This window comes from Gossypium arboreum, chromosome 9 (genome assembly GCF_025698485.1).
Source record: "Gossypium arboreum isolate Shixiya-1 chromosome 9, ASM2569848v2, whole genome shotgun sequence".
Lineage (NCBI taxonomy): Eukaryota > Viridiplantae > Streptophyta > Magnoliopsida > Malvales > Malvaceae > Gossypium > Gossypium arboreum.
Genome location: NC_069078.1, coordinates 50,240,628 through 50,267,626, shown reverse-complemented (window position 1 = coordinate 50,267,626; position 26,999 = coordinate 50,240,628). Strand labels below are relative to the sequence as shown.

The window sequence follows — 26,999 nt, the reverse complement described above, 5'->3', positions numbered from 1 at the left end:
GATTGCCCTAAGTTTGATGAGATAGGTTTTCATGGTTGGTAAGCCAAAATGGAGCAACACTTTTGAAAGGGAAGGGGTCCCTCATAGTATTAAGTTTATCACTATTATGATGAATTTGTAAGCCTTCTTAACCAATTATAACTTTCAAAACCTTATGTATTAAGAATTTTCTCTAGTAATTTGAAGCTTGAAATTAGTTAGTATTTTATTTCAGCCAAAGACATTGGTTGAAGGCTTTTTGATAGCTAGACAGGTAGAAAGTATTAGCTAGTACTCATAGGCGAAGTTTTGCACCTAGGTTTTGATCTGCCATAATTCGTTGTAGTAGATTAAACTAGTTTTCATACTTAAGGAGCTTGAATATGAGAAATTCTATTATTTTTTAGTTAGTTTTTTTCTATTTTAGTTTTAATTTAATAAAAAGTGTAAATTGAGCTGATTTTATGACCTTAGGGGCCGAAGGAGGCTTAAGGGAGGGCTAACATGTTTAACGAGTGTGCAGGACACCATTTAAAGGCATAAGAACTCGATACTAGTTGTCATGTTGCAACATGAAAGGTCAACGTTGCAACATAGTAACCAGAAGGACCATCAACCATACTGCCTTTGATGTTGCAACAGAGTTAGTGGGTGAAGCGACACACCCCTGAAGTGGAGCTTGAGCCAAGAAATTTTTTTTCCATGTTGTGACACAGACAATGAATATCACGACATTGACCCTATATATGAAACATTAACAATTTGAGGGTGTTTTGGTGCACACAATGCAAATTAACAGAGAACCATCAGCCAAACTAGTGCTAAGGACGACAATCGACCGTAGCATTATAAGTAGGCTTATTAAACACCTAAGAAACTATCTTTTCTGTAATTTAGAATTTTCCTTTTAGTTTTTAGTTTCTTTTAGACTTAAGATTTATTTTCAGTTTGTTTTCATCCGTGTTATTCAGGGAATCTAATTTGTGGATTCAACCAACACTCTGTGGATTCAGTCAACAATTTGTGAATTCCTGCGCTTCGATCATTTAACACAATCAAGATTTCTCTTAAACTTTTACTTTTGATTTGTTCTTCATGTTTACTTTCTGTATCAAGTTTATATTGTTTACGAGATCTATGAGGAACTAATCTCCTTTTGGGGATTAGTGAGTGGATATGTGATTAATTAATTTCTATGTAAGGTTTTTTAGCAGATTACCTGTTTGGGATAGAAAGAACTTAAACCCTAGGCCTAACAACCCTAAGAATTCATCTTGGTGGGAATTAACCTAAAATTGGTATCCACGAACCCCTTACCTCAATTTGGTCTAGACTGTGAGGTTGAGAGATAAGTAATTCTTGCTGAATCACTAGTTTAATAGATGATCGAGAGATCCTACTAGGTTAACGACTAGTTGATCGAATAAACCCTGATATAGGAATTAGTTATGACCATCGAAGTGAGTTAGTCTCCAATGCTTAGATTTGATTGAGTCAACATATTAGTGCTCCGTTATTATTTTATGCAATTTATTTATTTTCTTATAATTTTTTTTACTTATTATTTTATCGTACTATAATTTGATTAAATTATTAATTAGATATATCAACGTTTAGGTTACTATTAATTTAGTACTCACGTCCCTTGGGTGTGATCCTCAAAGTACTCACATACTTTGTTGTAAAAAACTATATTACAGCCTGACCCATATATAGTCTAAACATAAGTACGTTCGGAGGCGATCAGGTTTATTCTTTCTAATAGGACTTCTACTTTATTTCCAAATCCTATAGCTACTTTAAAGTCTTATATGCTTTCCAAAGTTAGTCAAAATTAGATTGTTCCTTGATCTAATATGAGTAGTGCCAAGGCAACTGCTGAACTATCCTCTTCTACTAACATTGAGGAGAGAAGGAAGAAGGGATTATGTTTTTGGTTAGGGCTAAGTTTACTCTTGGCCATAAATGTACCAAGTCTGAACTATATCAAATTCTACATGACACAACATTTGAAGGGGATAATGAAGAATTTCAAGATTGTAATGAACATTTGGAGGAGGTTTACGATGACCCTATGCTAGCAGATTCACATGTTCATTCTTTGCATGCTATGCAAGGTTCTCAAGGGAATGATACAATAAGGCTTGCATCAAAGTTTGGAAACAAGTTGGCAATGGTTTTAGTGGATTCAGAAAGCACTCATAACTTCATTAATGGTTAATTGGTTAGAATTTTAGACCTCTAAATTTGGAAAAAATACATATTCAAGGTAACTGTAGCAAATTGAGGATGTGTCTTTACCCAGTTGTATGTGCAAAGACGTCTATTAGGAAACTCAAGTCACTTAATTCCTAACACATTTCATGGTTTTTCCCTTGAAAGAATGTGATGTTGTTTTAGGGATCCAATGGCTACTAGCTTTGGAACCAATTATTTGGAAATTTCTACCTTGACTATGTAGTTCCAACATCAAGGAACCACTTATGCTCTTCAAGGGATTTCTCTTAGAGCTATTCAATTGTGGTAAATCTCTGGGTCCCTATGCTTTGGTGATGAAAACCAAGAAGCAAACTAAGTTGTCTGTTTGAGATTCTCAGTTTCAACCTGATACAAAGAAATTGCTTGAGGAATTTGCAGATGTGTTCCAAGAACCAATTAGATTTCCTCCTTCCAGATTGGAAGACCATAAGATACCTTTGAAAGATGAAAGCCAAGTAGTGAAAGTCAGACCCTACAGGTTACAATTTGGCATTATTAGGGACTAACAATTTATTTCTTTCCCCTCTCGTGATGATTAAAAAAAAAGATGGCTCTTGGAGACTCTACATAGATTACAAACAACTCTATCAGTTAATTCTCAAGTTCCCTAATCCCAATTATGGAAGAATTGTTGGATGAACTTGGGAAAATAACTTATCTCTCTAAGTTAAACTTGAGATCAACCTATCATGATATCAAAATGTGGGAGCCTAACATACACAATATTGCATTCAGGGCTCGTGAGGGCCATAATGAATTTTTAATCCTATTGATTTGTCGTAATTTGATATGTCAATTTAGGCTTCCCATTACATTTAATGAGCTTGTTTTTGAGCAATTTGTATGTTTTTGTCATGTTTTTATTTAGTTTATGTTTTTGGCTTTAATAAATGAAATATTATTATTTTTTACCCATTTTGAGACCCAAGTTGGCCAGATGTGTGACTTGGACCCTAACAATCGATTGAGTGTTGTAGAAACTTGACGATGGCCCAAAATTATGTAAAAAATCACCAAGGAAAAGGGTATCGTGACATCAAAGTATGGGCATCGCAATACCTCCAACAAGTCTAAAATGAAGACCTTCTACAGCGGTATCATGATATCTTCCTTGGGTATTACGATACCTAAATCCTAAGGAAGACCCTCATTTTGAGACTATTGATGATATCGCGATATCCAACTGGGTATTGTGATATCACTGTCGTGAGGGGACAAAAAATCACATTGGTGATAGTTCTTGTCCAACTGCTCCAATCAAAGTTAGACACCCAAGGGCATTTTTATCACTAAAAATTGGGTTGTAATCAACTTTAAAAAGCCAAAAATTGGTTGAAGAAAAGGGAGAGCCTTTTAGTTTTAGGTTAGAAAGCTTTAGATTAGGTTTTTCTTGCATCTTTTTAGTTTAGGGTTAGAGTTTTCTTCTTTATCCTTTTATGGCATAGTTTATTTTTCAAGTTTTAGTGGTAACTAGTAGTTAGTTATTAATGTAGCTAGTTTTTATTTACTTGTTTAGTACCTTAAACTCCTTATAATTTTAGTTTAATCATTAGTATTAATGCAACTCAGTTTCCTTTTAGTTTCATCATTAAAATATGATTTTTAAGTGTTCTTTTACATTTCTTTTGTTGCCATTTTATTTATCTTCAAGTTTGTTTAAGAAAAACCCTAGCTTTTCTCATTTCTCTTACATTTACCCTTTATACATTTTTATGTTATTATTGTGTTCTTGTTTGCTTAAGTATGAGTAGGAGCAACTAAATCTTTGGTGGTTGGTTAATGGAAGTGATGTTTAGTTAGTCTTTGGTAGAAGGATTAAATCTAATAGACTTAAAAACTTAAAATTGACAACCTTAAGGGAAAATCAAGATAAGTGAGATCGAGATGTAATCTTATTGGGCACCAATTCATTTGTCCCAGGTTAGGCTGTGAGATCGAGAGATAAATTGGACTAATTTGTTTAATTTGGTAAAGTTATGACCAAGAGGTAAAATTAAATCAATTTAGGAGTGTTAGTAATTTAGATCCCTAATTCAAGGTTTAATTAATGTTTAGTTAGTCTTTGGTAGAAGGATTAAATCAAATAGACTTAAAAACTTAAGATTGACAACCCTAAGGGAAAATCAAGAGAAGTGAGATCAAGAGGTAATCTTATTGGGCACCAACTCATTTGTCCCAGATTAGCCAGTGAGATCGAGAGGTAAATTGGGCCAATTTGTCTAATTTGGTAAATTTGAGACCGAGAGGTAAAATTAAATCAATTTAGAAGTGTTAGCAATTAGATCCCTAATTCAAGGTTTAATTAACAATATGGAAATCAACCAACCGTTGTTTATTATCTTATTTGGTAGTTTTATATTTTGCTTTATTTATAATTTAATCATTTTCTGTTTTAGGTTATTAATTAGTTTAATTCAACCTCAAATTATGTATTTCCATACTATAGCAATTAGTGAGTAGCTAGGTAGACTCCTTCATTGAATGCACTTTTGAAAACAATTCACAAAATTGGTGACTTTCTTAGGTTCGATCCTTGGAATACTTCGATGTTTCATTGCAATACTACAAATATTACAACTTATTTGTCACACTTGCAGACACCGTACTTATTATTTGATTGATTGTTGTTTTATTATTGATTTATCTCCCCCGTTCACGAGAGTAGGCGAGAGGCAACCACCTACCCTTCAGCCTCACTAATGCACCCTCTAGCTTCCAAGCCCTTATGAATACGATTTTCAAACTCATGTTGAAAAGGTCAGTACTTGTGTCTTTTGATGATATCTTGGTTTATTTTTCCACTTGGACTACTGATAAACTATAATTTATACATATTTTTACCCCATGCTTAACACATTTTATGGATGATTTTTCCTTAGAATTGGTGAATTCGATGCTCCTAATGCCTTAATTTCATGTTTTATACTTAGGTGAGCATAGGAGAGTGAAAGGAATGAGAAATGGGCCAAAAACGGAGAAAATAGGCCAATGTACGAAATCAACACGACCTGGACTTCCTCACACGGGCAGACAATACGGCCGTGTCAATTTGGCAGAATCGAAGCACGACTGATACGGGTAGAACACACGCCCGTGCCATTTTAACAGGCTCGAGCACGGCCTGAAGTAATCGCACACGGGCGTGTCCCTGCCGAGCCCAAGTTGAGTCCAATTCAGAAAAAGGCTAATTTTGAGGGCTTTTAGGCATTCTAAAGCCTATAAATACACCCTAAAGGAAGAGGAAAGAGGACGCAGAGAAAAGGAGGCAGGGAACTGCTCAAGGGAAGCCGATTGATCCATCTCATAAGCCGGATTCACCATCAAGACTAAAGATCTCCCCTCAATTTCCCTTCAGGAGTTTTGGGTTTTCTTTATGTTTTGTATTCATTATTCCTCTGAGATGTTTTCCTTTTTAGTTATGAACTAAATCCCCTAAATACCTAAGAGGAATGAAACCTAAGACGAATCTTGTTATTATTTTCTAAATTGTACGATAAATATTTAACTTGTTCTTAATTATGTGTTCTTAATTCTTATTTTGATATCCCAGGATACTGATTCAAGATAAGCTCTTATTCAGAGGAGGAATAGACCCTGTTTAAGAGTACATTTGTCATAATTAAGCGGAGTTGATTGCGCACCTAGAGATAGGGTGACAAGATTTTGCCGGATTAAGGTGAAACCTAATAAGGGGATCCATAGATCGAGTTAATGCAACCCTAGGGTGTTAATTAGAGAAAAGTCTCAATTATTCAATCTAGGGATTAGATGTTATTAGTCTTGAATAGGGATAATAACATAACTTAGGGATATCTACGGAACAAGTTAAATGAATAAATCGTCCGATTCGGAGTCAGAATAACAAGTGAAGTCTAAGTGGATTCTTCCTTAGGTATTGTCTTAATTCAATCGTTTTTCCAAAAGTAATGCCCCAATTCTATTTTCTGTAAATTGTTAGTTTAGATAATTAGTTAGTTAAAACAAAACCCCCTTATTCTTAGGCTAGATAATAAAAAGACAGCCATTACTAGTACTTTTAATTTCTTTGGGTTCGACAATCCGGTCTTGCTAAAACTATACTACTGTTCGATAGGTACACTTGCCTACATCGTGATAATAGTTAGTTTCAAGAACGATTAATTATAAAGAAATAAAACTTACCTGTCACGAAAATCGTGATCAAGTTTTTGGCGTCGCTGCCAGGGAACTAAGATATTAGGAACACTCAATTTTTATTACTTTAGCGATTTATTTTTCTTGCAAGTTAGTTATATTTTATTTTTATTTCTTAATTTAGTTTTTCTTTATCTTGGCAGGTTTTTATAGTTTATGACTAGAAGAAACCCATCAGGACCACTACTTTTTGACGAAGAAATCGATCGCACAACTCGCAGAAACCAAAGAGAAATAAGGCGAAGTTTAAGATACACAGAGAACGAGTAAGAGGACAATATTCAAACCCCAACCGAGGAGATGGCTGAAAACCAAGACAATCTGCTACCTCCTACGATACCCGTTGAACTAGCAAATCAAAATCTTGCTCTTCGTACTATGTATGATTATGCTAAACCTACTTTAATAGAAATTGAGTCAAGTATAGTTAGGCCTGCTATTGCTGCAAATAATTTTGAACTAAAATGTAACACTATTCAAATGATACAACAATTTGTTCAGTTCTATGGTTTGCAGGATGAGGATCCAAACATTCACTTGGCAAATTTCCTGGAATTCTACGATACATTTAAAATTAATGGTGTTTCTAACGATGCCATTCGTCTTCGATTATTCCCATTTTCATTGAGGAACAAAGCTAAACAGTGGTTGAACTTATTACCACGAGGGTTAATTACTTCTTGGGAACAAATGACCGAAAAATTTCTATCAAAATATTTCCCGCCGGCTAAAACAGCCAAATTGCGTAATGATATCTCTTCGTTTCTGCAGATAGACTTAGAAACTCTTTACGATGCATGGAAGAGATATAAGGACCTACTGCGAAGGTGTCCTCACCATGGATTACCTCTATGGTTGCAAGTTCAAACATTCTACAATGGTGTGAACCCCTCGACAAGGCAAATGATTGATGCAGCAGCCGGGGGAACCATCAACAACAAAACACCTGAAGAGGCTTACGAATTTATTGAAGAGATGTCACTGAATAACTATCGGTGGCAAGTCATGAGGACTAAGCCAACTAAAACAGTAGGCGTTTATAACGTTGATTCAATTACTATGCTATCAAACCAGGTAGAACTTCTAAATAAAAAGATTGATGGTTTACTTGGTTCTACTCAGGTACATCCAGTAATGAGGTGCGGGACAAATGGAGGAGGAGCATGCACAGAGTATCAACCCTTCAACCCTAGCATCGAGGAGGAACAAGTCCAATATGTGGGTAACAATAACTCTAGATCCCAAAATAACCCATATAGTAACACTTATAATGCAGGTTGGAGGAACCATTCCAATTTCTCATGGGGTGGTCAAGGAAATCAAAGGCCACAACATCCTCCGGGTTTTCAACAACCACCCTATCAATAGGAAAAGAAACCGAACCTTAAAGAGATGCTGTCTAAATTTATCTCGGTGTTAGAAACCCGTTTTCAGAACACCGAGACAGCACTTAAAAATCAACAAGCGTTGATCCAAGGGCTCGAAACTCAGATAGGCCAGCTGTCCAAACTAATTTCGGAAAGACCACTAGGAAGTTTACCTAGTAACACCAAATCAAAAGAGCATGTAAAAGCAGTACTAAGGAGTGAGGAAGTGTTAACGGAATCTGAAAAGAAGATAACAAAAGAAGCCGTGATAAGCGAAAGAGGGGAAGAAAAACCCGAAAATAGTGACAAACCAGTGCTGAAAGAATATAAACCACCAGTTCCATACCCACCAAAATTGAAAAAAGACCGCATTGATACACAATTTGGTAAGTTTCTGGAACTTTTTAAGTAATTACATATAAACTTACCTTTTGTTGAGGCCATCTCGCAAATGCCTACATACGTAAAATTTTTGAAGGAGCTTCTAAAAAATAAAAGAAAGTTGAGGACTTATCTACAGTAGAACTCAGCAAGGAGTGCTCAGCCATACTCCAAAACAAATGGCCAACCAAACTGAAAGATTCAGGAAGTTTTACTACCCCTTGCTTAATTGGTAGTCTGAATGTTGAGAAAGCACTAGCTGATTTAGGCACTAGCATTAATTTGTTGCCATATAAAATGTTCAAACAACTTGGTCTTAGGGAACCTAAACCCACTAGGATGAGTATTCAATTAGCCGATATATCTGTTAAATATCGTAGGGGTATTATAGAAAATGTACTTGTAAAAATAGATAAATTCATATTTCCTGTTGACTTTGTTGTGCTTGACATGGTCGAAGATGTGGAATTGCCCTTAATTTTAGGGCGCCCATTTTTAGCCACTGATAGGGCTATAATCGATGTGGGTGATAGTAAATTGGTACTTAAAGTAGGTAACGAGGAGATTATCTTTAAAATTTATGATGCTATGAGGTTTTCTAGGGAACAGGATGATTCATGTTATTTTATTGACTCTATTGATCATACTATTCAAGATTCTTTTCGGGAAATTATACAGAAGGACACGACGGAACTGTATCTAGCTCAAGAAAAGGAGACAGATGATGAACCTAATGTGCATTCTTCAGGACAAGTAGAATATGAGGGCATTAAGATAAACGATGAACTTAAACAAAAACCCTCTATGAAGAGCCTCCCAAATGGAATTTAAACAATTACCAAACCACTTGGAATACATATTCCTTGGAAATAATTCTATATTACCAGTTATTATTGCTTCTAACTTGCAACCCAAGGAGAAAGAGGAATTAATCCAAGTATTAAAAAACATAAAAAAGGCCATAGCTTGGAAAATTTCTGACATTAAAGGAATCAGCCATGCTTTTTGCACCCACAAAATTTTGATGGAAGATGAATACAAACCGTGTGTGCAATCTCAAAGACGACTGAACCCCAACATGAAGGAAGTTGTTAAAGCTGAGGTAATTAAACTTCTAGATGCTGGAATTATTTATCCTATTTCTAATAGTTCTTGGGTAAGTCTAGTGCAGGTTGTCCCTAACAAAGGAGGCATGATGGTTTTAACCAACGAGAAGAATGAATTAATCCCAACAAGGACAGTCACAGGATAGAGAGTTTGCATTGACTACAGGAAACTGAATGATGCCACAAGAAAAGATCACTTCCCCTTGCCATTCATTGACCAAATGTTGGAAAGATTATTTGGGCACATGTACTACTGCTTTTTAGACAGACTCTCTGGCTATTTCCAAATCCCAATAGTTCCTGAAGATTAAGAAAAGACAAAATTCACATACCCATGTGGTACGTTCGCTTATCATAGAATGCCTTTTGGATTATGTAATGCTCCTGCCACTTTTCAGTGTTGTATGATGGCCATCTTTGACTAACTCGTGAAAGATATTATGGAAGTATTTATGGATGATTTCTCGGTATTCGATAACTCTTTCCATCTCTGCTTAAAAATTTAAAACGAGTTCTAATAAGATGTGAGGAAACGAACCTTGTGCTTAACTGGGAGAAATGTCACTTCATGGTTCAAGAAGGTATTGTATTAGGGCATAAAATTTCTAGTAAAGGGATTGAAATGGACAAATCTAAAATAGAAACAATTGAAAAATTATCCCCTCCTAGTTCGGTTAAGGCTATTAGAAGCTTTTTAGGACATGCTGGTTTTATAGAAGATTTATTAAGGATTTTTCTAAAATAGCTAAACCTTTGACTAAATTGCTAGAAAAAGATATACCTTTTAATTTCAATCAGGAGTGTTTAAAAGCATTTAATACTTTAAAGGATAAATTAATTAATACTCCAATCATAATTACACCTGATTGGAACTTACCATTTGAATTAATGTGTGATGCGAGTGATTTTGCAGTAGATGCAGTATTGGGACAGTGAAGAGACAAGCATTTTCAACCTATCTATTATGCTAGCAAAACTTTGATAGCTGCACAAGAGAATTATACTACTACGAAAAAAGTATTGCTAGTTGTGGTTTTTGCATTTAGTAAATTTCGATCATATCTCATATTGTCTAAAGTTTTATTTACACTGACCATTCCACCCTTCGCTACCTTTTAACTAAAACTGATGCAAAACCTCGACTCATTCGATGGATTCTCCTATTGCAGGAATTTGACTTGGAAATTCAGGATAAGAAAGGAGCTAAAAATCTCGCGACTGATCATCTGTCTAGGCTTAAGAACTCCAATACCAAAGAACTAGATGAATTGAAATAAATGATTCGTTGCCTGAAGAACACTTTTTTGCTATATCTAACTCTGAGGTACCTTGGTTTGCAGACATCGCGAATTTTTTAGCCGCTAACATTATCCCAAAAGGGTTAACACACCAGCAAAAGAAGCGATTCTTTAATGATGTGAAAAACTATTTTGGGGACGACCCCTTTCTTTTTCACAGATGTGCAGATCAGTCATTAGAAGATGCGTTACAAGATCAGAAACATCAAAAATATTGGAACATTGCCACTCAGGGCCAACTAGAGGACACTATGGTGGAACTAAGACCGCACATAAAATACTTGAATCAGGTTTTTATTGGCCCTCATTATTCAAAGACGCTAACAGGTACGTTACTTCATGTGACAAATGCCAACGGACAGGTAACATATCTAAACGTGATGAAATGCCTCAAAACTATATGTTTTCATGTGAAATATTTGACATTTGGGGTATCGATTTCATGGGTCCATTCCCCAGTTCATTTGGGAATAAATACATCTTAGTAGCAGTTGATTATATGTCCAAATGGGTGGAAGACCAAGCTCTACCTGCTAATGATGCTAGAGTGGTAGTACGTTTCCTTAAGAAACTCTTCTCGAGATTCGAAACACCTAAAGCAATTATCAGTGACAGGGGCACTCATTTTTGTAATACCCAATTTGAAAAAACTCTTAAGAAATACGGAGTTCATCATAGAACAGCCACCCCATACCATCCTCAAACTAATGGACAAGTTGAAGTGGCAAACCGAGAAATCAAACAAATCCTTGAAAAAACAGTAGAATCAAACAGAAAAGATTGGACAATGAAAGTAGATGATACCTTATGGGCTTACAGAACTACTTTTAAGACCCCCATAGAGACATCACCTTACAGACTTGTTTATGGAAAAAAGTTATCATCTACCATTCGAACTAGAGCATAAAGCTTTTTGGGCTATTAAATTTCTAAACCTTGATCCCAAACTTGCAGGAAAAAACAAGTTGATATAGCTGAATGAACTTGATGAGTGGCGAGCCAATGCATACGAAAACTCACACCTATACAAGGAAGCAATAAAGCGGCACCATGACACTCGTTTAAAACAACGGAAACAATTTGAAGTTGGAGGTTTTGTCCTACTATACAACTCAAGACTCAAATTGTTTCCTGGGAAACTTAAATCACGATGGTCAGGACCTTTCATAATTCAATTTGTTCTTCCATATGGCACAATAGAGGCAAGTCACCCATCGCATGGTACTTTCAAAGTAAATGGACATCATCTCAAACTTTATAATGGTGAGAATTTTAAAGACAATGGAGAGGAGCTACAACTCCACAAACCGTCCTGAATAAACGAACAAGGTAACAGTCGAGCTTAGACTATAAACAAGTGCTTCTTGGGAGGAAACCTGAGTACTAATGGTTTTAAATTATTTAAATTTCAATTTTTAAACATCTAAGTCACTAACAGAGTCTTTGAAGCACCGGTTCCCAACTCCACACGGTCGATCACACGACAGTGCTTCAGGCCATGTGACAACCATGGATGAAAACACGACCATGCGATACGGCCATGTGAAAACAGGGTAAAAGTTATCTTTCCCAACACGAGATACGATAAGTGGCCACAAACGTGCGACCTGGCTATGGTCAAATCTGCCAAATGAACACGGGCGTGCAACATGCCCGTGTCTAGCACCCGTGGACAACACTGTCAAAATAACACGGGCGTGCGCAGAGCTACACGACCGTGGGAGAAGTGAGCCACATCACACACGGTCGTGTAACATGATCATGTAGCCACATGGCCAAGACACACGAGCGTGCCTGAAGGCCGTGTGACAACATCTCACTTCGCGACAAACACGGGCAAGACACGATCCACACCGGCGTGTGAACCGACCGTGCCACTTGAAAAATTAGATTATCTATCTTATTTTATTTTTCTTTTATTAATTTTTGAAGATTCTTTTATTTTTAAACACGGCTTATCTTTATGATTACTATCAAATTAGTCCCCCAATTCTCCTTTTGTCCTTCAGAATCATGTTTGTCCTCTAGTTTTATTTCCAACAACTCACTCTCGCTAATCCAGGAATTTCATCCATTTTTAACTTAGGAAGTTTCACTTTTCTCCCTATCTTATGAACTTTCACTTACATTTGTCAAAATATTTATCTTTGTACATTGAGGACAATGTACATCTTAAGTGTGGGGGGTATTCATTTCATTATCAGAAAAATCCCTGAATGACTGCCTTGTTCTCTTGAAAAGCTCTCATATCATATTTAGGATAAATTTTGATTGATTTATGATTTTGATTGATATATCTTGAATTAAAACATAGGCATTTATGCATTGATTGTTTAAACTTTAAGACATTAGAGAATCAAGTATAATAAGTTGATTTTTAAAACTTACCTGTCATGAAAATCGCGATCAACTACTCATTTGTTGCATTTAAGGAAAATTTCGCTTATGTTAAAGGAGAACATGCTCTGTGAAAAGATGAGTAACTGTAGCTTTGTAGTTTTTGAAATTGAATATTTGGGGAATATAATTTCCCAAGGTACAATAGCTATAGAAAGATCTATTAAAGAGTTAAGAGGTTTTTTAGGACTGTTAGGGTATTATAGGCATTTTTCAAGCATTATGGATCCATTGTTACACCATTGTCTAACTTGCTGAAGAAAAATGAATGGAATTGGTGTGATCATGCTACTTTGGCCTTTCAACAACTAAAGGAAGCTGTGTGCACTAATCATGTGCTCTCCCTTCCTAATTTTCAATTTAACTTTTTCATTGACACAGATGCATGTAGATATGGGGTTGGAGATGTGTTGCATCAAATAAGGAAACCTGTATCTTTCCTTAACAAAGCTTTAGGGTCAAGAGACTAGGCTCTATCAATCTATGACAATGAGATGCTCGTTGTGGTTTTGGCAATCTAGAAGTGGAGTCCCTATCTAATTGGTAGGCATTTCAAAATCAAAATTAATCATCAAAGCTTGAGACTCTTATTTAAGAATCAAGCAATCACTCCCTTTCTAACAAAGAATGGTAACTAAGATGTTGGGATATGACTATGAGATTGTCTATAGAAAGGGGCTTATAATGTAGCGAAAAATGCTCTTTCAATAAGACTAGTGGATCATTCAAGCCAACTATTATGGTTGAGTGTCATTTATGTGGTGTCTGACTTGCTCTTCAATGTCCAAGAGTCTTGGAAACATGATTCAAGATTGAATAAGGTATATGTTGCGGTCTACGAAAATGCTTCCTTGCGCTTTTAAGTATTCTTGTGATGGTAGGTTTCTTGGGAGGAAAGGGAAAATAGTAGTGGGGGCAAGTGAAGAATTGAGAAAAGAAATATTTAAATACTTTCATACCACTGTACTAGGGGGACACTCTAGGGTCCATGCCACTAGGAGGCATTTGGCCAATTTGCTTTATTGTAAAGGGTTTTCAAATGATGTTAAACAATGGGAGAGGGAATATGTGGTCTACCAAAGATGTAAAAGTGATAATATTACTAAAATGGGCTTGTTGCAACCCTTACCTATCACTAATCGAGCTAGGGTTGAAGTCAACATAGATTTTTTGGAGGGCCTTTCTACTTCCAAAGTTAAGGGCTCTATTTGTTAGTAGTTGATTAGTTGACCAAATATGGTCATTTTGTAGCTTTTTCCTACATTTATAAAACTTTAAATATAGCTCAAGGGTATCTAAAAAAATTTTATAAGCTTCATGGAGCCCCTAAATCAATTATCTCTAAAAGAGACAAAATCTTCATCATTTCTTACTGGCAGGAACTGTTTAAGAGGTTGGGCACTATGTTGAAGCTTTCTACGATCTATCGCCCTTAACTAAAATATGACATTCAAAATATTGCAAGATTAGCATATAGTCACATCCTTAATCCTCAAATACTACAAGTAACTTAAGCGTGCCAATTCATATTACTATCATATAATCTACCACAATGATATTTTCAATCAACAATTTACATGATTCAATTCAAGCACTTTAGCTATAATCAATCTTAAGGATATATCATTTGCAATTCAATCCATTCAATAACAATTCATATTGGATATCAAGTACATTTCATCTTATTTCCAATTTTCCAAAACCATTTATACCATTTCAAACTGATGGAACCCTAGTAAAACAGACTAGGATTCATGGGTAAACTACACCACACCAAGTTGCTCGTCTGAGCTAAATATATATATATGTATCAGGTTACTCACCCGAGCTAAACTTGTGTCCCATTAAAATTAGTTATACTCAATATACAAGTGTGTACAAGGCCTTATTGGCATGCCAACCGTTACCTAACCTTTTACTAAGTTCACATAGGCATCAATTTCACATTTTCAATATCATCCCTAGAATTATCTATATTTCATGTTGTATCCTGTATATAATCGCATGTTTCAATTACATGTTCTGTACACATTCAGACTTTCACATGTGTACTCCCTACTATTTCACTAGAGTCAAATATCACATAACATTTCAATTCAATACATTCTAGCCATATATGTCAAATGACCCTAGTCGAAATAGTGGTTTTGGGCCCATATATTCGAGTCAAAAAATATTTTAAATATTATTTTCTGTGTTTATGATATGTGAATGAGCATGTATAAAAGTCTTGTATGAAAATTTGAATGTTTGTGTGCTTAATTTTGAAAAGGACCTAATCGCGTAAAATGTAAAAGTTGTATGCTATTTTTTAAAACTACTTAATTGATTTGGCTTTATGATTATGAGGTCCTTATGAGGTTATTTGACCATTGAAGGAATTAAATGACATAAAAGGGCATGTGTTAGGTGAATGAAAATTTTTATAACAAAGGGTAAATTTAGAAATTAGTTAATAATATGTTTTATAATAAAACAAAAGCATAAATTAAGTCATTTTCTTTCATCTTTTCCAAAATTGAAGAGGAAAGTACAGGGTTTATTTGTTTGAAGCATTTGGCCAACATCTAGCTTGAGTAAAGGTTCATTTTTGTTCGGTTTTTGATAATTTCTATGTTTTTTGTAATCGTTGCTTCGTGAATTATCAAACCCATGCCTCAATTTCTTATTTTGATGATGATTTTGAAATGTACCATCAATGAATTCATGAGCTTTATGTTGTTATATGATGAAATATGAAAGTTTAATGTTGGGTTTATATGTTTTGTCTTTGGATTTTTGATGAGTAAAAATGTTATTTTGAGGGACTAAAATGTGAAATAAATGAAATGAATGGACTTGTATGAGTGCTAGGAGAATTCGGCTAAGCATGTGTATATGCAAATTATGTGTATTTTGTGATTTTGTGAATTAGGGACTAAAGTGTCAAATTGTGAAAATGTGAGGGCTAGTTTGCAAATTGCCCTAAATATGTATCTATGGATTTTTTTGAGTGAATTTTTTATTGAATAAGTTAAATTTGAATTTATTTAGATAAATAATTAAATAATGCGAAGTTAGATCAGGGAAAGTCGAAAGTTATCGAGTAACCGATTTCATTCATCTGAATCCGTACGAGGTAAGTCTATATACAAATAAATGTATTAGAAATGGTTTTTTTTATGCTTATTTCCATTGAACTATGATGAATGAACATATGAGTTGAGAAAAATAAGACATTCGAGAAAGTATCGACAAAGTTCCAAAGTCCAAAAAGCCCCGTACGAACCATAGGAATAGTTAGGATACATATGTCATGACATAGGATTTCTGATATGTGTTATCATGTAAGATCACGTCTGGGACATTGGCATCGACTTCTGTTTTGCATGTAAGACCATGTCTGGGACGTTGGCATCGTATTTGATTTTGTGTAAGACCCTATCTAGGACAGTGGCATCGATGTTTGATTACATGTAAGACGACTTTCGGGACATTGGCATTGTATACACTTTCCAAGCTATCCACGTATCCTTATGTTTCCGAATGGTTCAAACGGGCATTCTGAGAAAATGAATAACTTTGTGAAATCATATCAGATTCAGGTATGTTTACTTTGTATAACCTATTTGAGAATGAAAGGTAAGTATTTGAATATGAGATTTGATGATACTTAATTGCTTTGAATGATATGTTTATTTGTATATGGCTTACTAAGCTTTTGAAAGCTTACTTTGTGTCTATTTGCATTGTTTTATAGATATCGAAGCTACTGTGAGCTCGGGGATCATCAAGGATCGTCACCACACTATCGAACCTTATTTTGGTACTTTTGAAAATGTATATATTAAAGTATGGCATGTATAGGCTAGAAGTTGTGGGATTATGTTTTGTGATGTATATATTTAGCCATGTGATATGGCTAGTTTGTGTTTGAACTTATAGTTTCGTAATGGTATATGATATATGATGCTAATGTGAAATTGTAGTATGTTTTGGTTGGCCAAAAGAAATGATCAATGTTGAGAAGTTTTGGTAAGTTTTGAGCATTTGATTGAATGATGTATTGATTATATATTTAGGTATGATTTTATTTTAAGTTTTGGTATGAATTGATTGATGAATTGAGATTGGAATTTGTTGATTATGTTAAGTTATGAATAAGGCAAGTTTTGGTATTGAGATTGGTTGAAATTGATATGCAAATATTCTTGGTTTTGTGATTGTAGGTTGACCCAAATTAGGGTGGAAATTTGGCTATTCAAATGGCCTATTTTTGTCCACACGGGCAGAGACACAAGCGTGTGTCTCAGTCGCGTATGACACATAGTCATGTTACACGGCCGTGTGTCCCCTGGGGTACCCTACGAATTAAAGTCAGTATACCCTCCAGTTTTGACACAGCCTAGACACACGGGCGTGTCTATTGGTCGTGTGTGGCACATGGGCTAGCACACGAGCGTGTGGTTGACCGTGTGACCAAGTCAGTAACCTCCCTAATTTTTGCACGGCCTGGCACACGGGCGTGTTTCGTGGCCGTGTGGACAAGTCAGTATGTATGCACTGTTTCGCCACAACTCAGACACACGGGCGTGTCTAATGCCGTGTGAGGCACACGGCCTGTTCACACAGGTGTGTGACCTTTGAATAGTTGAGAATTTTTCTAAGTCCGGAAACTTTCATATGTTATCATTTTGATCTTAAATGCATGGTTTAGACTTTATATGCTTGGTTTAAGTTCATATTGAATATGAATGACATGTATTTATTGAAATGATGTGATAATTGATATTTGATTGTTTTGATCTGAATTACGAGTCCGGTAATGCCTTTTAACTTATTCCAGCGAGGGTTACGAGTTAGGGGTGTTACACACTAATGTTCCAATTATGTTCAAACTTGCATTGATATGAAATCAATCATAAAACAACGCATAAAATAAAGTACGATAGTAAGTTCCATATGAACTTACCTATTCAAAATTTGAAAAGAGTGGATACTTAAAGGACTAATGCAAAATTTTAGCTTTTTCCCTATTAGCTCCACTTTGGTCCAAGTCTTAATCTATACAATTGTTTAATATCACCAATCAGTACCAAACATTCTCATACAATTTTATGATATGCATGAACCTATATGAATTCAATTTTTGATTTCCCTCACATTTTACATTTTATTCGATTCCTAACTTCGAATTAAAATCCAATTTTATATAATCTCATTAGGGACTTTATATTTTCTATTACTAACATAATTGCATGGCACGTTTCACATTTATTCTATTTGGCCCGTAATGTAGCAAAGTTAACTAAAAACCCAAATAACTTTACAATCTAGTCATTTTCATAATCTAAGCTTAAAATCTATCAATTTGAAGCATGATTCTTCAAGGAATCAACAATGGTAATTTTCTAAAACTTTAACAGTTTCACAATTTGAAACATGGGCTAGCTAAATCAAGCTCCTATGACCTCAAATCTATAAAAATTACAAAAGAAAACTTTGTTTACCAAATAATTACCAAATGGTAAGGAAATTTCTTTAGGTTTTCTCCTTCTTTGGGACCACAATAGGAAGAAAATAGTTGAAGAAGATGACAACAATCCACTAACTTAACTTATATAGCACGATTAATGTTTAATTAATTTAGCTTAATCAACCTAATCATGATTTAATTAAAATTATTTAATCTTTAATCATATTTTGATTGAATATTTCATCATCTCCCACTATCCCATAACTTAAAATGATCTATTTACCATTTTAGACCTTAGTCTAATTGAAATTTAAGTCCCCAAGCCTTTTTTCAGTTAAAATTCTATAACGATTGAACTTTTACAATTTAGACCCTGAGCCGAAATTAACTTTTAATTAGGGAAAATTAATTGACCAATATTTTAGATCTTTTATTCCCTCCGTAAATATTTTTTTTAATGTTTAAGGACTCAATTTACGAAAATAGGGTTTAAAAATTGTAACAATTCGAATTTTGGTGATACCAAAAAGGTGGTTTTAGAACCTCATTTCTATAAACTAGGCCCATAAATATTAAATTAGATATTTATTGAGTTGTTATGTTAGAGTATTAAAGTTTTTCCTTCAATTTTTCCTATTAATTGCTTAATTAAGGTACATGGACTAAATTGTAAAATTTTATTGCTATATAAATTTTTAATTAGCCAAAGGCTTAAAGACTTAAATTGAAATTAGCTAAAGGACCGGAATGGAAATAAAACCAGTTTATGTTATGTGATAGTGGATTATGATGCACTTTTCCATTAAGATTAAACAATTATTATATTAAGTAAACGAGACTTGATTAAGTTAATTGATTTCGCTTAATTAAGCTTAATTAGGCTATATATATTAAGCTAGTGGGAAAAAAAAGAAAAAATGTTACCTTCTTCTTCTTCCCCACTTAAATTGAAAGAAAGAAACTTGTGGAAGCTTTGAACTTTTGGCAACTCTTTGGTAAGTTTAATTAAGTCATTTTCTTATAATTTTGATGTTTTTGAGGTCATGGGAGCTTGATTTAAGATTAATTTCTTTAAGAAATCAACAATGAAAACTTTCAAAAACTTTAATTTAGTCCCTATACCTTACTTAAGCTTAATTAAATTGCTTCGATGTAAAAAAAGACTAGATTGTAAGATTTAATTGTTAGTTTTGTTCAAAAGGGCTAAAGTGAATAAATTGTGAATTTGATGTGAAATTTTTTTAATAATAGATGGTATAGGGTCCTTAAGGGATGTAATTGAGATCAGTTTTGAAACCAAAGCTCAAAATTGAAAGTTATTGTTATTTTGATTTTAGAGACTAAATTGAATAAAATGTAAAACTTTAGGGGTTTCAGAAAAATTATAGGTTCATGCATATCATGGAATGATATAAAAATATTTGGTATGATGAATTGTCTAAAATAATTGCTTAGATCAAGAATTGAATCAAACTAGAGATAATCAAGGAAAAGCCAAAATTGTCTAATAATCATTCAAGATTCAACTTGTTTGTTGTTTTTTCCAGGTAAGTTCTTATGGAATGTGTTTAAATTGTTATGTATTTGAGTTGTGTATGTATTCTTGATTGTGAGTTGATGGTGGTAAATTGATATAAAGGTGAGAGTTGAACTAAATTGTAAAGAAATGTATACATGTGTTAAATATTCTAGGGTAAACTTAATAAAGGTTAGAATGTTATTGACATGTCAATAGGGTCTTGTGAACACATGCACGGATTCATGACAGTTGTTACCAAGATCCTGCATTTGCTGCGAACTCGAAGATACATGTAACACAGGTTTAGCTTGGACTAGTAACCTGATGTCATTTTAAAAGTTTAGCCCGGACAGGTAACTTGAAATGTATATATATTCATTTTGTACAAGCAATTATATGTTTTGTTATAAAGGTTTAGCCTAGAATAGAAACTTGACACAAATATATTGTAATGCCCCAAAAATTTGAGTTTTAAATTTTGTTAAGTAAATGAATTAGTTCAGTGATTTAATGTTTTGGATGTGTGTTGGAGGTCATGGGTTCAAATCTCACTCTTGGAAATTTTTGTTATTTTTGCTCATATCCTTATCTCTACACATTTGACTTAAATTTTATTTTCGTTCAACTTGTGTCAAAAATGAGCATGTTGGTTTGTTGGTACAGCTTCACCTTGCCCTTTGGTCTTGTGTTTAAATCCCTGCGTGAGTAAATGATATTATTTTTGCTTTTGGTTTGGTTGTGTTGTTTGCATGGACGAGTTTGGATAGGATTGGCTTACTAAAGGTGTGTTTCTGATTTTATGGGTAGTTGTATTAGTAGGTAAATTATTTTGTTTTAAAATTTTATTATTGGATTTAAATAAACTATTTTTTCCTAAAATTTTGACTACTGTATTGCCCCTCAAGCTTTTCTTTTTCACTTTCTCTTTCCCTTTCTGTTGTTCTTTTTGCTTCAATTTTCCCTTCCTTCTTTCCATATCTTTTTCTTGTTAATTTTACCCTGTTACTCCCCTCCACTCCTGTTATTCTAAGTTTCGCCATGCCATAATCTTTTGATCAATACACGTAAGTGTTCTGTATTAAGTTATGGAAGGTTTTGAGGATGAAATAGGTATTTGTTTGATCTTTTTTGTTGTTTTGTGTGATGGGGTTTTATTAATTGTGAAATGTTTTGAATTTAAGTGAGGATTTTGAGACTAATAATCTTTCGGCAAGTTAGCTTTCTGTGGAAGTGGAAGCTGCTGATTCGTTTTGGGGAAGTAATTTATACTGGGTTTGAAGTTAATTGGTGAGCTCAGGTTTAATGGTTGGAGTTTGTGGTTGTGATAAAAGTTTAATTTCAGGAAAATTCTTACTGATTGAATGTTTTAAATGTCAATTTTAGGTTCGGGTATATACAACGTTGGTTTTGTACTGGGAAATATCCAGGTGTGTGTTTCTAACTCGAAAACACCATGAGAAATCTGGAAAATCTGGGAAACAAATACAAGCAAATTCAAATTTGCAATTCATCACATGACCGTGTGGTAGATGTGTATATCACTCGGCCATGTGGCTTGTCATGTGTTATGTCGTTGGGTGCACACGAGCATGTGCAACCACACAGGCAATTCAAATAGACCATGGGGGACGCACAGGTGTGTGGCCTATTTTTTTAAGAATTTTCATTTAGGGTTGATCTGATCTATAATTTGTAATTAGACCCTTATTAGGGTCTATTTTTCTTAATTAAGACTCGAAAGGTGGTATATGTTGATATGATCAGTATACGAGTTATATGCATGATATATGTATTGCTAATATTGAAAAACATGACTATTTCTATAAAACATGCATGCATTCGCATTTTATTTATCTGTTCGTATGATTATTTGCCTCGAGTTGGGTTATGATATGGCGAAGGAAGTGATGGTAGTTTAATTTATCTGCCTTATCTGGTGGCCTAGCCACATACCGCATATTGTATCTGGCAGCTTGACTACGTTAATTTTGTAAAGTGATGTACAATCACTTACTGGTGTGTGGGGTTTGATGGGTACTTGATACCGTATTTGGTGTATAGGGATGGATGGAGATGGTGTGTAGCGGATGGGGGTAGGATATTTATATGTATGCATCTTATTATGTTTCTGACTCTGAAAATGATTCTATAGCTAATCTGTTAATAAAGAATATCTGAAATTTGTAACCGAACATAATCCGATATGTGTTTCTTGTGAAATTTGTGCATCTGATTTATTGATAGAGTTATTTCACACGCTGAGCTTGTAAGCTCACTTTTTGTTTGTTTTCTCTCAAGTAATCCATAAACTTAGGATGGATCGGTGCAACGGGAGCTCGGTTACTTATTGATATTATGTTTCTTTAAATTATTCAGATTAAATTCATTTTGCTCATGGACTGTTTTTAGACTTTTGGGTTTGTTTTTAAATTTTGGGATTTTACTTTCCGTTTAAAATAGTTTTAACATTTTTAGATGATATTAAATTTTATGTGCAAAATTGCTAAATTCCCAATAACAAATTGTGTTTTTCAAAACTAAATTCAACAATGAAATTCCTCTACAAATTAAGCATTTTATAAACATATAGTCGAGAAATTTAATGAATTAATTAAGGGGAAGAATTTTCCCTAAATTAATTGGAATTTTATTTATCAAACTTAACACTATTTGTTTGACAAGTCTCAAAGGGATTCTGGATTTCAAATGAACTGTCATAATTTCTCCAGATCTGGTCATAAGGTTTAAGCCAAGTTTGGGATGTTACATACATATTCAGCTCAAACAAGCAATTGGTGTATCAAAGATACATGTGATACAAGTTTAGCATGGACTAGTAACCTAACATGTATATATATTCAGCTCGGACGAGCAATTGGTGTACCGAATATACCTATGTATGATATGAGTTTGATGTTCAAATGGATAAATGTTGAAACGAACATGATCATGGTATTGAAAAATTGGTTTTTAAAAAGAATTGGATTGATATATGTCTGAGATATCATATGGTTGGATTATATGTTAAACTCACCTTATTAATGTTGCGTTTTGCCATGTCTAGCTAATCATGCCAAATTAAGGTAGCATATTTTATTTGATTGAATAATAAGGTAAGTTTTTGTATAATGCCTATGAACTTACTAAGAATCATAAATGCTTACCCAGTTTATTTTTCCTTTTCCCTTATAGATCATCATATTGCGGAATGTGTGAAGTTGGACCCCCCTAAAGCTCACACTATCCTATCACTGAATTGGTAGATGTTTGTTCATTTTTAACCTAGGAATTATGGCATGTATATAGGTGTCTTGATGTATATAAGTCTTTATGATGTGAATATGGTAATGAACTTGGTGCATGTGATTTTGATGTTGTATTGATGTATGGTTTAAAATGCATGATTTAGCAATGGTTGATACATAGTTGAAATGTCATATTATGGTTGACAAATTTGAAAAATGTTTGGGACTTGAATCATTTGGTATAGGTAAGAATTGATGTTAGAATGATTTGGTTGTTTCAATAAGAGAAAATGTTTAAGTTTGATTAATGTTTTAAGATTGAATACTTTGTAGAATAGTTGAATATGAGAATGGAGCATGTTTGGTATGATTTTGGCATGTTTTGTATCAGGTGAAGTTAATACTTTGTGCTCAAATTGATCATGTTTGGTGGAAAGCTTGAAATAGGTACCAAACGGTTCATTTTTACCAAAAATAGAGTCCTCGTACCAACGGTCATTCTTCCTCGTTGTAACACCGGCTGACAGTAAGTGACTCCGCGAAATCAAGTGGCCTGACTTCGTGATGTGACAATTTATTTGGTGACGCCACAATGTGGAAGTGATGATGTGATGACGTGATGACATTGACCCTAAAATTTTGAAACTTTGAAATTTGGTCCTATTACATGCTAGGATTATCAAAAGAGCTTTTGTAAGCTCAATTAAGACTCGAGATTTATTGTTAAACCTAAAATGATTGTGTTTGATGTTTGAATACTTGTGGAAATAATTATTTTATCGTGAATCTGTCCATTGTTGCTCTAAAAACGAATGTGGCATTCTATAACTTAGACCTAAAGATCGGGTCAGGCAAGGGGTGTTACAGAAATCACATTTTTTGATATCATTGAAAGTCGAACCATTACACAAGTGTTCTTAAAATCATTTCCTTTTTATGGATTATACGTCAAAAAACCTTTAAGAAAATGAAAAATAATAATTAATTAAGTCCCCCTCCTTCCCCTCCCCTCGGTTAACGATTTTCGTCATTGGCCACATTGACTGTTAAAAAAATTAACTGCCAATCAGATGGTGACACATGGCATTTTTTGGTTTAATCTAATATTTTTCCCATAAAAATGATTAAAAGATCATAAAAACTAAAATCGAAAAAATTATAATGAACAAAAATCATAAAATTTATAAAAATATAAAATATAAAAATTATTTAAATTATTAAATATTAAATATTAAAAATATGAAACTTGATATGGACTCATAAAAATTATAAAATATAAAAATCTAATAAATTATAAAACATATTTAAAATTTTATAAAAACATATTAAAATTCTATAAAAATCCATAAAAAGTATTAAAAAGTATTAAAGTTGATATAAACTTATAAGATTTAAAAAAAAATCATAAAAACTTGAACTGGACCTGATCAATCGGTTGGACCAATTAGACCTAAATCGGCAAGGGTATTAGTCTGGAGAAAGCCATTAGACTGGTTGACTTAGGGCGATTGAACTTATTTTTCTAATATTGTTTATTTTTTATTTTTTTAATGTTTAATTTAATTAAATTGGATGGATCAATTGAACTGGCAAACCGCTAATCTGATTGGTTTAAGGATGTAGCAAGAACAGTGGATTCCCCAGCTACATTACAATACCTTGCTCGTTATACAGGAACTGCTTTAGCTAAATATTTTATGTATTGTGAATGGCACACCTTAATCATTTATGATGATCTTTCCAAGTAAGCACAGGCTTATCGCCAAATGTCTCTTATAGTACGAAGATCGCCATATCGTGAAGCTTATCCAAGAGAAGTTTTTTATTTGCATTCACGCATTTTAGAAAGAGCTATTAAATCAAGTTCTCAATTGGGTGAAGGAAGTATGGTTGTTTTAAAAATAGTTGAGACCTAGTCAGGAGACGTTTCGATGTATATTTGTACTAACGTGATCTCCATTACAGATGGAAAAATATCCTTATCTGCCAATCTATTCAATGTTGGAATCAGACCTGCTATTAATGTGGTGTAACACCCCCAACTTGGCCTAAGAGTTTCGATTAAGTCGAAGGTGTTACATTGATCACAAAGTGATCTTGTAAAGCCATTCTTTTTACTCGAGTGGATTTGTATAAAAATCGATCTTTTTTTTAGGAAAAATATTCATTAATTTAAACCGGCTTTACTAAACAATTCAATTACAATATTTTTGAGGTGTAATTTAGAGAAAACAATTAAGTTTTAAGGAGTTTTTATCAAAACATTAAGTGTTTATAGAGCAACAGAAAATATTTAAGTTGATGGTTTTCTAAACCGAAAAGCATGCAAATATCAGATTTTAACTAACATCATGCTTAAAATAAATAAATCAATTTCAAACCTAGGTTATAAAAGAAAGAAAATACTTAATAATTACAATCCCAAGATAAATAATTAATGAAATTTTTAATGAAAATTTTAAAATAACAATAACGGAAAACGAGCTGCTAATCAGAGGTCCTTTTATGCCATTTCAAGTCCTAGTTTTTTGAACTACCTAAGAGGTAAAGAAAATGGAGAATGAGCTTACAACGGCTCAGTGTGAGACTAATTTTAAACCATTATATATAATTGTCAAACAGTACATTATTTAATTTATAGCATAATAATAATTTAAGTATAATATAATGAACATATAATAAATCAAAGTATATACAAAATATATTATGATGCAATGCAAATGCAAATTCCCCACCCATCCATTTTATCCACCCTCGAGCATTGCTCGTCACACCAAAAACACATATAAAAAACTTATCATCCCAAGTTTGATTTCTAGTGAGGATGGACATTCACTTGTCATCTGTGACGATGACTTTTACCATAATAACTTATCATCCTGGTTGCCCAATTTTGATGGCTTTTTACTACAATAACTATCATCTCGATTGACCCGATTTGGTGATTTATTAAACTAGCATCCCGTCTTATACGATTTGAATGACATTGCCACCTACTTCATGCAGTACTAACTTTCACTGTGGGCTTAAATTGCCACTGCCTTCTACAGAACTTGTAACACCTCATACCCATAGCCCACGTCGGACCGGAATACGAGGCATTAACTAACTTGATCTCATGCACCCAAATGATCACAAGTCACCAAGACTCGGTCCAATTTAAAAATTTTTCAATTTCTACTTTAAAATTCATGTAATGAGCCTACAAGCCCCAAATAGACCATTGAAAACTGTTCGGGATCAACTCGGGTCCTTAAACCATCTATAGAAAATTTGATTTTGAAACAAGGCACACGCCCGTGTGGCCATTTCGACATGGTCATGTGATGGCCCATGTGGCTCATACGGCCTAAGCAATATAGGGACACGCCCATGTCCTCCTCTCGTGTGGAAATAATTTTAAATGCACACCTACAAGGGTTTTCACTCGGCCTGGCACACGCCCGTGTGCCTAGCCCATGTCCTAGCCCGTGTGCAAAAATATGGACATTTTGTTTTTGACGTCAGCATCTCCATAATGTCACACGGCCAAGGCACACGCCCATTTGCTAGACCGTGTCCCTCACACGGCTGAGACACACGGTCGTATCTCTACCCGTGTGTTTACTATCATGCATACTGACTTGAAATTTTTACGTGCAGAGGACACACGGCCGGACCATACGCCCATAAGGTAGACCGTGTGTCACACACATCTGTGTGTCTACCCGTGTGGACAATACAAGGCTATTTACCAAGCCTCATTGCCACCCTTACTTACACAATCTACACATTAATCAACTAGAGCCAATACAAGGCTATCTCATGCAACCACATCAGC

At 34.2% G+C, this 26,999-nt stretch overlaps 1 non-coding gene and 1 pseudogene across 1 annotated transcript; one reads left to right on the top strand and one right to left on the bottom strand.

The window, feature by feature from the left end:
• The first annotated feature begins 1,835 nt into the window (after nucleotides 1–1,835).
• Nucleotides 1,836–26,999, top strand: part of LOC128280438 (ATP synthase subunit alpha, chloroplastic-like) — a 58,218-nt pseudogene continuing 33,054 nt past the window's right edge.
• On the bottom strand, nucleotides 7,150–7,256 carry LOC128281287 (small nucleolar RNA R71). The gene has a single exon (XR_008271500.1). It is a non-coding gene; the product is annotated as a small nucleolar RNA R71 (small nucleolar RNA).